The sequence below is a fragment of the Chiloscyllium plagiosum genome, unplaced genomic scaffold, assembly GCF_037043375.1.
Source record: "Chiloscyllium plagiosum isolate Xiang-an unplaced genomic scaffold, Cpla_swu_hap1 HiC_scaffold_13, whole genome shotgun sequence".
In the NCBI taxonomy this organism is placed as follows: domain Eukaryota; kingdom Metazoa; phylum Chordata; class Chondrichthyes; order Orectolobiformes; family Hemiscylliidae; genus Chiloscyllium; species Chiloscyllium plagiosum.
The window spans coordinates 120,055,277-120,072,322 of record NW_028270151.1 but is presented as its reverse complement, the minus strand read 5'-3'; positions in this window follow the sequence as shown (position 1 = coordinate 120,072,322).

Below are 17,046 nucleotides of genomic sequence, written 5' to 3'. Positions count from 1 at the left end.
CAGCAAGGTGTTCATTTAAAGAACAAAGACCAAAGAAAATGTACAGCCCAGGAACAGGCCCTTCGCCCTCCAAGCCTGAGCCGATCCAAGTGTACTGTCTAAATCTGTCGGTCAATCCCTAAGCATCTGTATCCCTCTGCTGCCCACCTACTCATGCATCTGACCAGACGCATCTTAAAAGAATCGACCGTGCCTGCCTCTACCACCTCTGCTAGCAACGCGTTCCAAATACCCACCACCCTCTGTGTGAAGTACTTACCGCGTGTATCCCCCTTAAACCTTCCACCTCTCACTTTGAAAGCACGACATCTCGTTATTCAATCCTTCAACCTGGGAAAAAAGCTTGTCTCTGTCCACCCTGTGTATACCCTTCATGATTTTGCAAACCTTAATCAGGTCCCCCCTCAATCTCCTTTTATCTAGTGAAAATAAACCTAACCTACTCAACCTCTCTTCATAGCTAGTATTTCATTCTGATTGGTAGGCAGATTAGTAAGTTTCAGTCACATAAGATACAAAAGAAGCTAGTCACAAATTGCTTGAAGGAAGAGGGATATTTTTCAGCCTGGAGGCTTGTGAGCAGCAGTGTGCTGTAAGAATCAGTACTGAGTTCACTGTATTTCATCATTTATGTAAAGGATTTAGATGTGAATATCGGGGTAATAGTTAGTAAGTATACAAATGACATCAGAAAGGTGGTGTAGTAGATTATCTCAGAGTACAACAAGACCGCAATTAGATGGAACAAAAGGGCAAGGAGTAACAGATGAAGTTTAATTTAGATAAATGTGAAGTTTTGCATTTTGGGAAGGCAAATCAGGGTAGACATTATATACTTCATGGTCAGGTCCTGGGGCATGATGTGAAACAAAGAGGCATAGGGCTGCAGGTGCATTGTTCCTTGAAAGTGGAGTTGCAGGTAGACAGTGTGGTGCGGAACACATTTGGCACATTTGCCTTAATCAGTCAGAGCATTGAGTACAGGAGTTGTGGTGGTATGTTGTATCTGTACAGGACGTTGATGAGGCCACTTTAAGAATACTGCGTACAACTCGGTTTTCTGCCGAACTGACTTACACAGATGTTCCAGGACTGGAAGTTTGAGCTTTAGGAAGAGGTTGATTAGGTTGAGGTGCTTCCCCCTGGAGTGCCAGCGGCTGAAGGGTGACATTATAGAGGTTTATAAAACCATCAGGGGCATGGATATTCTGAACAGCCACATTCTGCTCTCCAGGATAGGGGAGTCCAGAACAAGACAGCATAGGTTAAAGGCGAGGGGGATTGATTTAGAAGGGACCTGAAGATAAATGTTTCACACAGAGAGTGGTGTGTGTACAGAAAGTGCTGTTAGAGGAAGTGGTGAAGGTGGTTACAATCGCACATTTAAAAAAGTATCTGAAAGAGGAAGACTATTTACCAAATGCTGGCAAATGGGACTGGATCAGATTTGATATCTGATCGGAGTGAACAGATGGGACTAACAGGTCTACTTTCCTTCTGCGTGTCTCTCTGGTTCTATAAGAGGGATGATGAAAAATTCTGTAAGGTCCTTTCAAGGCACTTCTCTTCTCTGGAAGTTTATCGTGACTCTATGTTTACATTGATTGAAAGCTGCATTAGTTAAATATTTGACAAAGAAGTGAGTCACGGAAAATGGGATACAGACAGGAAAGTGGGGCTGAGACCCCAACCTGATCAGCCACAATCTTACTGCCTGTTGGAGAAGGCTCAAAGTATCTAATGACCCCCTCCTGCTCCTCAGTCCCATGTTCCTGTGTTCCATTCAGCCCCTCATACCTGCTAGACAGGAACAGTTGGAGGCTACTTACATCTATAACCTGATGCACAGAAACAGAGGAGACCATTTAGTCCCTCAAGACTGTCACACACGCTTTGACGTGATTTGGGAAATGTAATTGGAAAATCCAGGCTGGGTATGAAAGAGGCCCCTCATCTCTCGTTAGAAAGCTTCCCCTATCTGCAGCTTGTGCTCCATTTGTTGGTCATGTTGTAGACCCAGAGTCACTGTGAATACAGCCCACATACCACACTCAAGAACGGCTCACAAAATCATCTGGTCTCCCTGACTGCAAAATGCAATACCAGAACATTCATAAAAATAACACCCACTAACTTTCCAATAACAGAATGGGAGAGCATCAGAAACAGGGGCATGTCGTTCACTCCCCAAGCCTGCCTTGCCCTTCACTAAGACCATGGCTGATCTGCTCCTGGCCCCAAATCCTCTTTCATTCCCAATTCTTCATAGCCCTCAACTCTCTGACAGGTCAATATCCATCTATTTCCTCTTCAAATACTTTCAGTCATCTAGCTCCCCGAACACTCTTGAGAAGAGACATCCTGACATTCAATCCCACCTATTTGAAGAAAACACATGCTGCTCCTATATCATGGCTTATTGATGTGAACAGAAGAGGCTGAGGCAAGGGTTCATGTAAACATGACTGTCCCTGATATCAAGGCAATGGTTGACTTCTGTTGACATCAAGGAGCTGGACTTAATGGGAATCAGAGTAAACTCTCCAGTGTTTGGAGTCAAACATAGCACAAAGGAAGATGTTCATCATCTCAGTCCTGGATCAGCTCTGTGGGAGATCCTCAGGGTAGCTTCCTCTTCACAAACATCTTTAGCTGCTTCATCAATGTCTCCCCACAATGTTCAGAACGTTTTGTCCCCCGCCAGCTCCTGAACTGGTCTGTGTCCATGTGCAGCAAGATCCAGGCTTCATTCAGGCTTGTGCTGTTAAAGTATCAGTAACATTCATGTAACCGCACTGCCTGACACTGCGCATTGCCACAGTAAAATAAGAGTTCATTCAGCACCTAACGCTGGTTTCACAGGAATATGAGGAAGCCATTCAGCCCATTGACATTATTGGAGATGAACAGGGATAGCCCATTCAGTGCCTCAAGCCTATGACTCAGGAAGCGAAGGAGTCTAGTGTGATGGACCACACCAGAGCCCCTCGAAAATATTTGACGGCGGTAGCCTAGACTTTTATGTTTTCTTATTTTAAATGAAATGTAAAGTGTCTGTCCCAGATGCAATGTGACTGGTCAAACTACTCCGTGGTAAGCAAAATACCATCTATTTCAACACGAAAGAAGAAATAACACAATAGAAAGAGGAATTTAGAATAACGTAATTCTATTGATTCGGAGATGCCGGTGTTGGACTGGGGTGTACAAAGTTAAAAATCACACAACCCCAGATTATAGTCCAACAGGTTTAATTGGAAGCACACTAGCTTTCGGAGCGACGCTCCTTCATCAGGTGATTGTGGAGGGCTCGATCGTAACACAGAATTTATAGCAAAAATTTGCAGTGTGATGTAACTGAAATGAGACATTGAAGAATTGATTGTCTGTTAAGCCTTTCATCTGTTAGAATACAGTGATAGTTTCACTTCTTTCATGTGTAAATCACAAAACCCTTTTTTCTTTAAGTTGCATTCACGGATTAGCTGTTAACAATGGTGATAGCTAGACAATATGTTGAAGGTGTTATCCCCCTGTGTTCTCTGTCTATGGCCTGATGTTTAGATTGATTCCAATCTAAAAAGTGAAATAACAGAGTTTTACATAAATTCATGCAGTTTTTGAGCTCAGATTTCGACATGAATCTATATGGTTTTTGAGCAAAGTGCAATGTAACTCTGAAAGTACCAAAAAAAAATTCACCACACACAATATATATGTGTGCTTGTGGGTCTTTGTCTGTCTGTGTGTGTGTGTCTGTCTGGGGCGGGGGTTGTAAGTGTGAGAAAGTGTGTGTATGTGTGTGTGTGTGTGTAGTGCAATGGTGATCACCTGTAATGTGACATGAACCCAAGGTCCCGGTTGAGGCCCTCTCTATGGGTACCGAACTTAGCTATCAGCCTCTGCTCGGCCACTTTCCTCTGCTGCCTGTCCCGAAGTCCAACTTGGAGGATGGTCACCCGAAGGTGCGTGGCTGAATGTCCTGGACCACTGAAGTGTTCCCCAACTGGGAGGGAACCCTCCTGTCTGTTGATTGTTGTGCGGTGCCCATTCATCCGTTGTCGTAGCCTTTGCTCGGTTTCCCCAATGTACCATGCCTCTGGGCATCCCTGCCTGCAACGTATAAGATAGACAATGTTGGCTGAGTCACATGAGTACCTGCCATGTACACGGTGGGAGGTGTTCCCACGCATAATAGTGGTATCTATGTCCACAATCTGACACGTTTTGCAGCGTCCACCGTGATAGGGTTGTATGGAGATGTCCTGAGAGCCGGGCAGTTTGCGACGAACAATGATCTGTTTGAGGTTTGGCGGTTGTTTAAAGGCAAGTAGTGGAGGAGTAGTGGAGTGAACTTGCCTTTAAACAACCGCCAAACCTCAAACAGATCATTGTTCGTCGCAAACTGCCAGGCTCTCAGGACAACTCCATACAACCCTGTCACGGTGGACGCTGCAAAACATATCAGATTGTGGACATAGATACCACTATTATGCGTGGGAACACCTCCCACCTTGTACATGGCAGGTACTCATGCGACTCAGCCAACATTGTCTATCTTATACGTTGCAGGCAGGGATGCCCAGAGGCATGGTACATTGGGGAAACTGAGCAAAGGCTATGACAACGGATGAATGGGCACCGCACAACAATCAACAGACAGGAGGGTTCCCTCCCAGTTGGTGAACACTTCAGTGGTCCAGGACATTCAGCCACGCACCTTCGGGTGACCATCCTCCAAGTTGGACTTCGGGACAGGCAGCAGAGGAAAGTGGCCGAGCAGAGGCTGATAGCTAAGTTCGGTACCCATAGGGAGAGCCTCAACCGGGACCTTGGGTTCATGTCACATTACAGGTGATCACCGTTGCACTACACACACACACACAGATATTCCTACACACACACACACACACACTCACATGCACACGGACACAGATACACATAGACGAGCACACAGACGCCCACACACACCCTTATAGACACACAGACTCCCACACATGCACCCCCTCACAGACTTAAGACACTCTACACTCACGACACACACACACACACTTTCTCATACTCACAACCCCCGCCCCAGACAGACACACACACACAGACAGACAAAGACCCACATGCACACATATATATTGTGTGTGGTGAAATTTTTTTTGGTACTTTCAGAGTTACATTCCACTTTGCTCAAAAACCACAGAGATTCATGTCGAACTCTGGGCTCAAAAACTGCATGAATTTAAGTAAAACGCTGTTATTTCACTTTTTAGATTGGAATCAATCTAAACATCATGTCATAGACAGAGAACACGGGGGCTAACACCTTCAACATATTGTCTAGCTATCACCATTGTTAACAGCTAACCCGAGAATGCAACTTTAAAGAAAGGGTTTTGTGATTTACACATGAAAGAAGTGAAACTATCACTGTATTCTAACAGATGAAAGGCTTAACAGACAATCAATTCTTCAATGTATAATTTCAGTTACATCACATTGCAAATTTTTGCTATAGATTCTGTGTTACGATCGAGCCCTCCACAATCACCTGATGAAGAAGCGTCGCACCGAAAGCTAGTGTGCTTCCAATTAAACCTGTTGGACTATAACCTGGTGTTGTGTGATTGTTAACGTAATTCTATTGGACAGCTTAACAGAATAATAGATCTAGGAACTATTACTAATGAACTGTCACAATACAGGGAAATCCCATAAACACAGCCCTTGGCAAAAAGAAATATTCAGACCACGAATGTCACAAATATTTCTCCAATCCAGGAATTAAAAACAGTGCCAAGAGAAAATTCAGAGAGAGTAGCAACCAGGAGATATCCATTGAAGCTTCCAACTCTGTGGAGACCCAATAGTTTCTGATGTTACTGAGAAACCAAAACCAAGTGATCCTAACCTGTGAGAGCTGGGCACACCCATTCAGGCTGCATTAAAATTAACCTGAGGCCTCGCTCGCTGTTACTCAAGTTGTGTTAACTAGACAGCTTGGTAACAATCGTTCAATCTCTCTCTGAAAAAGAAACCCGGACAAAATAACCTCTTAAAGCTGCAGCATTGTGACACTTGTCAGTACAATCAGCTGTCAAACAGGAACCAGGGGTAACCCAGTCAGTCCCTTGAGTCACTTATACAGGAACAGTAGGAGGCCATTCCCACCTCAAAGCACTTACACGAGGGCAAAATGACGTAATTGATGCTGATTCCTGATGAATGTCTTATGCCCAATACGTCGATTCTCCTGCTTCTCGGATGCTGCCTGACCTGCTGTGCTTTTCCAGCAATCGACTCTCGACTCTGATCTCCAGCATCGGCAGTCTTAAGTGTCTCCAGATTGATGCTCCAACATGATGAACAAGTGGAGCAGAAGCTGCACAGACAGACTGCTCCACGTTGTTCCTCGTGGCTCCGTTGCTCATGATATACATGTGGGACTTTAACGTGGTTTTCTAGTGGTGAGCAGGGAATCCATATGCCTTGTGTGAAGTCTCAAGAAGGCATCTTTCATCTCTGAGAAGACAGCCTGGTGTTCTCTATGGAGGGTGGAAGCTGATGGGAATGGATACCTGTTTCATATGGAAGGTATTGTGGCTGCTGTTGGGGATTGTGAATAACCTGCCGTTCAGTGCAGGGTTCACACACCAACTGCACAATAACCTGGGGAGAGTTACTTTAGGCATATAAACTATTTGGAAGGCCATATTAGACTGATGAATGGATGCTCTAATTTCAAATAATGCTGATCTTGTTCATGTTGATCTTGTCTAGTGCATGTCCTGTTCAGTGTAACCTATATGCCTTGCTCTGTCCAAGTCTATTTCCACCCTATGATCTGTCTGGCTATGCTTACTATGATCTGCCTCCACTGCTCATAAACAAAGAGTTTCGCCGTACTGAGATACACGTGACAATAAATCAAACCAAATCAATCCTGGGTAAAGTATGGCATTGCTCTCCCTGTCAATGTCTCTTTTGGAAATAAGTGGTCACTGCCACTCCTCGTGTTTCAGCATCACCATTTCTTCGTCTCTGACAGTTCTACAGATAAAACACTCAGCTTCTTCACTCTATCCTCATGTTACCATCACCCGTGTCTGTGGTAAGGAGATCATTCCTTACAAAGGAGATCAAATCTGAAGAGAATGTCCCAAATGCTCTCTCAGCAAGGCTTTACAACAGCAGGAAGGTGGCTTTACTTATGTACTCGAATCATCTTACAATGAAGGACACATACCATTGACTGCACCAATTACTCACACAGGGTTTGATTCGGAGCAGTCAGCATACACATGTGAGTGGGAGATCATGCTTCCCAAATTTGTTACAGTCCTTTGAGGAAGTGTCCAAGAATGTTGATGAGGGCAGAGCGGTAAACGTAGTCTCTATGGATTTCAGTGAGGCCTTTGATAAGGTTCCACATGGCAGGCTACTCTGGAAGGTTCCATCACGTAGGATACTGGGGGAACTGGCCAATTGGATACACAGTTGGCTTGTTGATAGGAAGCAGAGAGTTTAGTGGAAGGATGCTTGTCAGACTGGAGGTTGGGTCCACAGCTTCTTGTTATCTATGATTTGGTTGAGAATGTACAAGGCATGATTAGTAAGTTTGCAGATGACACTAAAATAAGTGGGAGCATGATCAGTGCGGAAGTTTATCAGAAATTGCAGCAGGACCTTAATCAGGTGGGCAAGTGGGCTGAGAAATGGCAAATGGAATTTAATATAGATGTGAGGTCTTGCAGTTTGGAATCTCAAATCAAGGTCGGAGTTTCACGGTGAATGGGCGGGCCTTAAGGGGTGTACTGGGCAGAGAGACCTTGGAATTCAGGTGCACGGTTCCCTGAGAGTGGAGTCACAGGTAGACAGGGCAACACATTCCACCCTGACCTTAAATTTACCTGGACCATCTCTGACACGTCCCTCACCTTCCTGGACTTCTCCATCTCCATTAATGACGACCGACTTGACACTGACATTTTTTACAAACCCACCGACTCCCACAGCTACCTGGATTACACCTCTTCCCACTCTATCTCTTGCACAAATGCCATCCCGTATTCCCAATTCCTCCGCCACCGCTGTATCTGCTCCCGGGAGGAGCAGTTCCACCACAGAACACACCAGATGGCCTCTTTCTTTAGAGACCGCAATTTCCCTTCCCACGTGGTTAAAGATGCCCTCCAACGCATCTCGTCCACATCCCGCACCTCCGCCCTCAGATCTCACCCCTCCAACCGTAACAAGGACAGAACGCACCTGGTGCTCACCTTCCACCCTACCAATCTTCGCATAAACCAAATCATCTGCCGACATTTCCGCCACCTCCAAACAGACCCCACCACCAGAAATATATTTCCCTCCCCACCCCTTTCCGCCTTCCGCAAAGACCGTTCCCTCCGTGACTACCTGGTCAGGTCCATGCCCCCCCACAACCCACCCTCCCATCCTGGCACTTTCCCCTGCCACCGCAGGAACTGTAAAACCTGCACCCACACCTCCTCCCTCACTTCTATCAAAGGCCCTAAAGGAGCCTTCCACATCCATCAAAGTTTTACCTGCACATCCACTAAGATCATTTATTGTATCTGTTGCTCCCGATGCGGTCTCCTCTACATTGGGGAGACTGGGCGCCTCCAAGCAGAGCGCTTTATGGAACATCTCCGGGACACCCGCACCAACCAACCACACCGCCCCGTGGCTCAACATTTCAACTCCCCCTCCCACTCTGCCGAGGACATGGAGGTCCTGGGCCACCTTCACCGCTGCTCCCTCACCACCAGACGCCTGGAGGAAGAACGCCTCATCTTCCGCCTCGGAACACTTCAACCCCAGGGCATCAATGTGGACTTCAACAGTTTCCTCATTTGCCCTTCCCCCACCTCATCCTAGTTCCAAACTTCCAGCTCAGCACTATCCCCATGACTTGTCCGGAATTGTCCGACCTGCCTATCTCCTTTTCCACCTATCCACTCCAACCTCTCCTCCAACTTCATCCCCTCCCCCACTTACCCATTATACTCTGTGCTACTTTCTCCCCACCCCCACCCTCCTCAAGCTTATCTCTCCACGCTTCAGACTCACTGCCTTTTTTCCTGATGAAGGGCTTTTGCCCGAAACGTCGATTTCGAAGCTCCTTGCATGCTGCCTGAACTGTTGTGCTCTTCCAGCACCACTAATCCGAAAAAGGGCAGTGAAGAAGGCTTTTGGCACATTGGCTTTCATCAGGCAGGATACTGAGTATAGAAGTTGGGAATTTATGTTGGAGTTACACAGGACTTTGGTAAGGCCGCACTTGGAGTATTGTGTTCAGTTTTGTCAACTTGTTATAGTGAGGATATAATGAAATTAGAAAGAGTGCAGAAGAAATTTACAAGGACGTTGCCAGAACCCAATGGTCTGAGTTATAGGGAGAGGTTGGACAACTAGGACTTTTTCTTTAGAGTGTAGGAGACTGAGGGGGGACCTTATAGAGCTGTATAGGATCATGAGGGATATGGATAGGGTGAATGTTCTCAGTCTTTTCCAAAGTTTAGAGAATCAGGACGAGAGGGGATCAGTTTAAGGTTAAAGGAGAAGGAATAAAAGGGAACCAGAGGGACCACTTATTTACATAAATGGCTGGTACGTGAATGAGCTGCCAGAAGATGTGGCTGAGGGGGGTGTATTAACAAAATTTCAAAAGCATTTGGATAAATATGTGGATAGGAAAGGACTAGAAGGATATAGGCCAATTGCAGAGAAATGGGGTTAGTGTGAATGGATATTTATAAGGTGGAACCGAACCCCTTTGTTAATTAAAACCAAACACCTAGAAAAGCTCGCCTCACATCGTAATCTGTTGACATACGAGTGACACAGATCTTCGACATTCCACTATTCAAACAAAAATTAGCAAGTTAGTTTCTTAACTTTAATAGTGAACACTAAACAACAACTATTCACAAATACAAGCCCCTCTTTTCTTAGCTACTTACTATCTGACTCCAACTCTGTCAAAATATGCTGTTCCAACAACCCACATATTAAACGTTACAATCTCAAGACCCCCACACAGTCTCTATCTTCCCCACTGTGTTCACTCTTTCATCTGCTGATCTCCCTGGGTCATGTTTTTTTTAATGCAAGTATGTTTTACATGAACCTGTGTCTTTGATATAGAGTGTTTGAGATGGTCAGTTAGCACTCCTGCTCTACAGCAGTTACTCTGCTGTTGGATGGCAGCGCTCTCCCTCCAGTGTTCAAAATACTGGGATTATATACTTCCCATGATACAATAATTCTCACAATTTGAATGCTTTCCAGGTGTACAAACAATAATATTCAAATTCCATTGGCTTCTGGTATCCTGAGCGTTATTTAAAGTCTTTGATTGTATTTGAATTGCTGTCAAAACAGCAACCAAAACTCAGACTTCCATTTCCCAGCTAATTGTTACATTTGGAACAGTCTGACCTTTAGCTGGCATCTGTGGCTGTACTTTCGATTCAGCAAAACCCATCCTATCTAAAGTGAAAATACATTGATTAGATTCCAGGCAGTAACACACCCCGGGCTATCTGTTATTCTGTATGCTAACCTCCTTGAACCCCTCGATTAGACCCCAGGCTGTAACTCACTCTGGGCTATCTGTTATTCGGTATATAAACCACCCTGAACACCTCGATTCGATTCCAGGCTGTAACTCACTCCGGGGTATCCGTTATTCTGTATATAAACGACCCTGAACCCCACGATTAGATTCCAGGCTGTAACTCACTTTGGGCTATCTGTTATTCGGTATATAAACCACCCTGAACCCCTCGATTCGATTCCAGGCTGTAACCCACTCCGGGCTATCTGTTATTCTGTATATAAACCACCCTGAACACCTCGATTCGATTCCAGTCTGTAACTCACTTTGGGCTATCTGTTATTCTGTATATAAACCACCCTGAACCCTTTGATTCGATTCCAGGCTGTAACTCACTCCGGGCTATCTGTTATTCTGTATATACCCACCCTGAACACCTCGATTCAATTCCAGGCTGTAACGCACTTCAGGCTATCTGTTATTCTGTATATAACCCACCCTGAACACTTCGATTCGATTCCAGGCTGTAACGCACTGCGGGCTATCTGTTATTCTGTATATAAACCACACTGAACCCCTCGATTCGATTCCAGGCTGTAACTCACTCCGGGCTATTTGTTATTCTGTATATAAACCACCCTGAACATCTCGATTCGATTTCAGGCTGTAACTCACTCCGGGCTATCTGTTATTCTGTATATAAAGCACCCTGAACCCGGCGATTAGATTCCAGGCTGTAACTTCCTGTCAGGGTTGAAAGGGAAGGCTGGTAGTTATAGGGAATGCTGGCTGACTAAAGAAATTGAGGGTTTCGTTCAGAAAGAGATGGAAGCATATGTCAGGTAGAGACAGGATATATCGAGTGAATCCTTAGAAGAAGATAAAGTAAGTTGGAGTATACTTAAGGGGGAAATCAGGAGGGCAAAACTGGGACATGAGATAGCTTTGGCAAATAGAATTAAGGAGAACCCAAAGTGTTTTTACAAATATATTAAGGACAAAGGGTAACTAGGGAGAGAATAGGCCCCCTCAAAGATCAGCAAGGCGGCCTTAGTGTGGAGCCACAGAAAATGGGGGAGATATTAAAGGAATATTTTGCATCAGTATTTACTGAGGAAAAGGATATGGAAGATATAGACAGTAGGGAATTCGATGGTGATGTCTTGCAAAATGTTGCAGATATACAGAGGAGGAAGTGCTGGATGTCTTGAAATGGTTAAAGGTGGATAAATCCCCAAGACCTGATCAGGTGTACCTGAGAACTCTGTGGGAAGTTAGAGAAGTGATTGCTGGGCCTCTTGCTGAGATATTTGTATTATCGATAGTCACAGGTGAGATGCCGGAAGACTGGAGTTTGGCAAACGTGGTGCCAATGTTTAAGAAGGGCGGTAAAGACAAGCCAGGGAACTATAGACCGGTGAACCTGACCTCGGCGGTGGGCAAGTTGTTGGAGGGAATCCTGAGGGACAGGATGTATATGAAGTTCGAAAGGCAAGGACTGATTCGGGATAGTCAACATGGCTTTGTGCGTGGGAAATAATGTCTCACAAACTTGATTGAGTTTTTTGAACATGTAACAAAGAAGGTTGATGAGGGCAGAGCAGTAGATGTGATCCATATGAACTTTAGTAAGGCATTCGACAAGGTTCCCCATGGGAGACTGATTAGCAGGTTAGATCTCATGGAATACAGGAGAAGTAGCCATTTAGATACAGAAGGCTCAAAGGTAGAAGACAGAGGGTGGTGGTGGAGGGTTGTTTTTCAGACGAGAGGCCTGTGACCAGTGGAGTGCCACAAGGATCAGTGTTGGGCCCTCTACCTTTTGTCATTTATATAAATGATTTCAATGCGAGCATAAGAGGTACAGTTAGTAAGTTTGCAGATGACATCAAAATTGCAGGTGTAGTGGACAGCGAAGAGGGTTTCCTCAGATTACAACAGGGTGTGGACCAGATGGGGCAATGGGCTGAGAAGTGACAGATGGAGTTTAATTCAGATAAATGTGAGGTGCTGCATTTTGGGAAATCAAATCTTAGCAAGACTTCTACATTTAATGGTAAGGTCCTACGGTGTGTTGCTGAGCAAAAAGACCTTGGAGCGCAGGTTCATAATTCCTTGAAAGTGGAATCGTGGGTAGATAGGATAGTGAAGAAGGCATTTGGTATGCTTTCCTTCACTGGTCAGAGTACAGAGTACAGGAGTTGGGAGGTCATGTTGCGGCTGTACAGGGCATGGGTTCGGTCACTCTTGGAATATTGCGTGCAATTCTGGTGCCCTTCCTATCGGAAAGATGTTGTGAAATTTGAAAAGGGTTCAGAAAAGATTTACAAGGCTGTTGCCAGGGTTGGAGGATTTGCGCTACAGTGAGAGGCTGAACAGTCTGGGGCCGTTTTCCCTGGAGTGTCTGAGGGGTGAACTTATCGAGGTTTACCCTGGGGTAATAGAGTCCAGAACTAGAGGGCATAGGTTTAGTTTGAGAGGGGAAAGATATGAAAGAGACCTAAGGGACATCTTTTCACGCAGAAGGTGGTACGTGTATGGAGTGAGCTGCCAGAGTAAGTGGTGGAGGTTGGTACAATTGCAACATTTAAGAGGAATTTGGATGAGTATATGAATAGGAAGGGTTTGGAGGGATATGGGCTGGGTGCTGGCAGGTGGAACTTGATTGGGTTGTGATATCTGGTCGGCATTGACAGGTTGGACCGAAGGGTCTGTTTCCATGCTGTACGTCTCCATGATTCTATGACTCCATAACTCACTCTGGGCTACCTGTTATTCTGCATATAAACCACCCTGAAACCCTCGATTAGATTCCAGTCTGTAACTCACTTTGGGGTATCTGTTATTGTACACATAATTGTCCCGAATCCCCTTGATAAAATTCAAATCTGTAACTGATTTCCGATTTTAAGGAACTCTGTACATTAGCCACTTCAATCGTTTGATTAGATTCCAGTCTGTATCACACTCCTGGGTATCTGTTAGTCTGTATATTAACCATCCAATCCAAACCCTGTTAAAATTGCCCATGGTATTCAGGGATGTGTAGGTGAGATGAATTAGTCAGGGGTAAATGTGGGGAAATGGGTCTGGATGGGTCATTCTTCTGAGGGTCAGTGTGGTCTTGTTGGGCTGAAGGGCTTGTTTCCCCACTGTCGGGACGATATGAATCACCCAGAACTCTCTCGATTAGATTCCAATGTGTAACTCACTTCCATGTATGCGTGACTGGCATGTTTCAAAAACACCCCAAAACCTTCAATTCTATTCCACTTAGATAAACACGAGGTGCTGCTTTTTGGGAAAGCAAATTTGAGCAGGACTTATCCGCTTAATGGTCAGGTCCGAGGGAGAGTTGCTGAACGAAGAGACTTTGAAGTGCAGGTTCGTAGCTCCGTGAAAGTAGAGTGGCAGGTGGATAAGATAATGAAGGCAGCGTTTGGTATGCTTTCCTTTATTGGTCAGAGTTTTGAGTATAGGCATTGAGAGGGCATGTTGTGGCTGGACTGGACATGGGTTAGGCCACTGTTGGAAGATGGCATGCAATTCTGGTCTCCTTCCTATCGGAAGGATGTTGTGAAACTTGAAAGGGTTCAGAAATGATCTACAAGGAGGATTCCAGGGTTAGAGGATTTGAGCTGCAGGGAGAGGCTGAATAGGCTGGGCTTGTTTTCCCTGAAGCATCAGAGGCTGAGGGGTGACCTTATCGAGGTTTATAAAATCATGACGGGTATGGATAGGATAAATAGACAAAGCCTTTTCCTTTGGGTGGGGAGACCAGAACTAGAGGGCATAGGTTAGGTGTCAGAGGGGAAGGATATGAAAGAGACGTAAGGGGCAACTTGTTCACTCAGAGGGTGGTACATGAATGGAATGAACTGTCAGAGGAAGTGGTGGAGGCTGGTACAATTGCAACATTTAAAATGTAGCTCAATGGGTATATGAATGGGAAGGTTTGGAGGGAGATGGGACAAGTGCTTGAAAAAGAGTCTAGAGTAGGTTAGGATATCTGGTCGGTATGGACGGGTTGGACCAAAAGGTCTGTTTCCATGCTGTACATCTCTTTGACTGTATGACTCCGCGATTTTGTGACTCACGACTTGTTATCTGTTATTCTGTATGTAAACCACCTCAAACCTCTCGATTAGATTCCACTCTGTCCCTCACTCCTGGGTATCTCTTATGCTGTATGTAAACCCTAAACCCCTCAATTAGATTGCAGTCTGGAACTCACTCCTGGGGATGTGTTATTGGATCTGTGAAATGATCCTTGTTGGATGTTAGACTGAAGACAAGATAAACTAAATGCTCAAATGTTACATTGGGATCAGGAACACAGAAAGCTGCTGGATCATTTCTGTTCTGTTACATCTCTCCAAGTTTCAGATTCGGGCTGAATTTCTGTCACAATGGGGAAAGTCTCAAAAAGCTGTTTACTGTCCTGCTTGAATGCATCATCATAACATGAATCCCCTTGCAAGATAGGAAATGGAGACAGCTCCTGGAAGGTGTCTGTATCTGTGTGTGTGTGATTCTGTCTGTCTGTGTATGTCTGTTTGTGTGTGATTCTGTGTGCGTGTTCAATGTTTCATATATTTTCAAACTGCATTGATGTTGCTTTTCCTTATTTATAAGCTCAATGTCATCGTTTTGTTGATATAAAATGGTGGCTGTGGACAAATCTAAAATGTCTGCCTGACTGATTTGTGTCAGGAATACTTTCAGCAAGGGAGAGGGGGCAATGTGTCAAAAGCCATTTCCATTCATTGATGCTCGCAGAGATAGGGAATGGAGACAGCTCTTTGAAGGTGCTTAAAATGCAAATCCCAGAACCTGTTTACAGTGAATGCGGAGAGACAATGTGACATTCCAGTAAAGTCTGCCTTACTTTCCAAGCTTCTAATATATGAGAGAAACATAATATACAAAACCTGAAAGAGCTCAGCTACTGAATTGTAGATTTGCAGCGTTGGATCAGAATCCTGCCTGACTAGGCCTCATCCCAAATTGAAGGGTTTCTCAAATCCCACACTGACCTTCTGTGGGTTCAAATTGTGTGTTGTCCACAAATAAAAGAAAATAATGCACCTGCAATTGAACAAAACTCTTCCTGGAACTTTGTACATCTGTTGGTTTAAGTATCTTTTAACAGGATTGAAGATAAATGAGACAGTGAGAGATAGGTAGCACTGGAACCAGAATGGCAGTGCAGTATAAACGGTATATTAATACTTACAGTGAAAGTGGAAAACAGAGGAGGATAGTCCTCAAACTAGGAAAGTTGGGAGTCAGTAAAGTTGTGTAGTTTGTGACTGCATTATGTTTATGTGAGTCAAGATTTTAAACCAGTTGGCCAATAGTACACTTTGTGACTTACTCCCAGTTACAACTTATTTCACATAAAAAGGTTAACATATCCCTCGATTAGATTCCAGTCTGTAACCCACTCCGGGCTATCTGTTATTCTATATATAAACGACCCTGAACTCCTCGATTAGATTCCAGTCTGTAACCCACTCCGGGCTATCTGTAATTCAGTATGTAAAACTCCCTGAACCCCTCGATTAGATTCCAGGCTGTAACTAACTCCAGGGTATCTGTTATTCTGTAGATAAACCATCCTAAACCCCTCGATTAATTTCCAATCAGTAACACATTCCAGGCTATCTGTTATTCCGTATATAAACCAGCCTGAACTCCTCGATTAGATTCCAGAATGTAACTCACTCCGGGCTATCTGTTATTTTGTATCTTAACCACCCTGAACCCATTGATTTGATTTCACTTCCTGACATGTTAAGCTCATGTTCCCAACACAATCTAATCTCAATAATGATCAATGTATCACGGGTCCTCCTATGTGCTGACACTACCATCATGTTAACTTTCTGATGTTTACGTACATGATTACCTGTAGCAATGAGTCGCAGGTAGAAAGAGTGGTGCTGAACACATTTTGCACAATTGCCTTAATCAGCCAGAGCATTGAGTACAGGAGTTGTGGTGGCATGTTGCATCTGTACAGGATGTTGGTGAGGCCACTTTAAGAATACTGCGTACAACTCGGTTTTCTGCATAAATGACTTACACGGATGTTCCAGGACTGGAGGCTTGAGCTATCGGGAGAGGCTGATTACATTGAGGTGTTTCCCCCTGAAGTGTCAGAGGTTGAGAGGCAACATTATAGAGGTTTCTAAAATCATCAGGGGCATGGATATTCTAAACAGCCACGTTCTGCTCCCAAGGATAGGGGAGTCCAGAACAAGACAGCATTGGTTGAAGGGGAGAGGGCGAATGATTTTGAAGGGACCTGAAGGTAAATGTTTCACACAGAGAGTGGTGTGTGTACAGAAAGTGCAGTCAGATGTAGTGGTCAAGGCGGGTACAATCACAGGAGGAATATTGGCCAAATGCTGACAAATGGGACGAACTCAGATTTGATATCTGATCATAATGAACAAATCGGACTAATG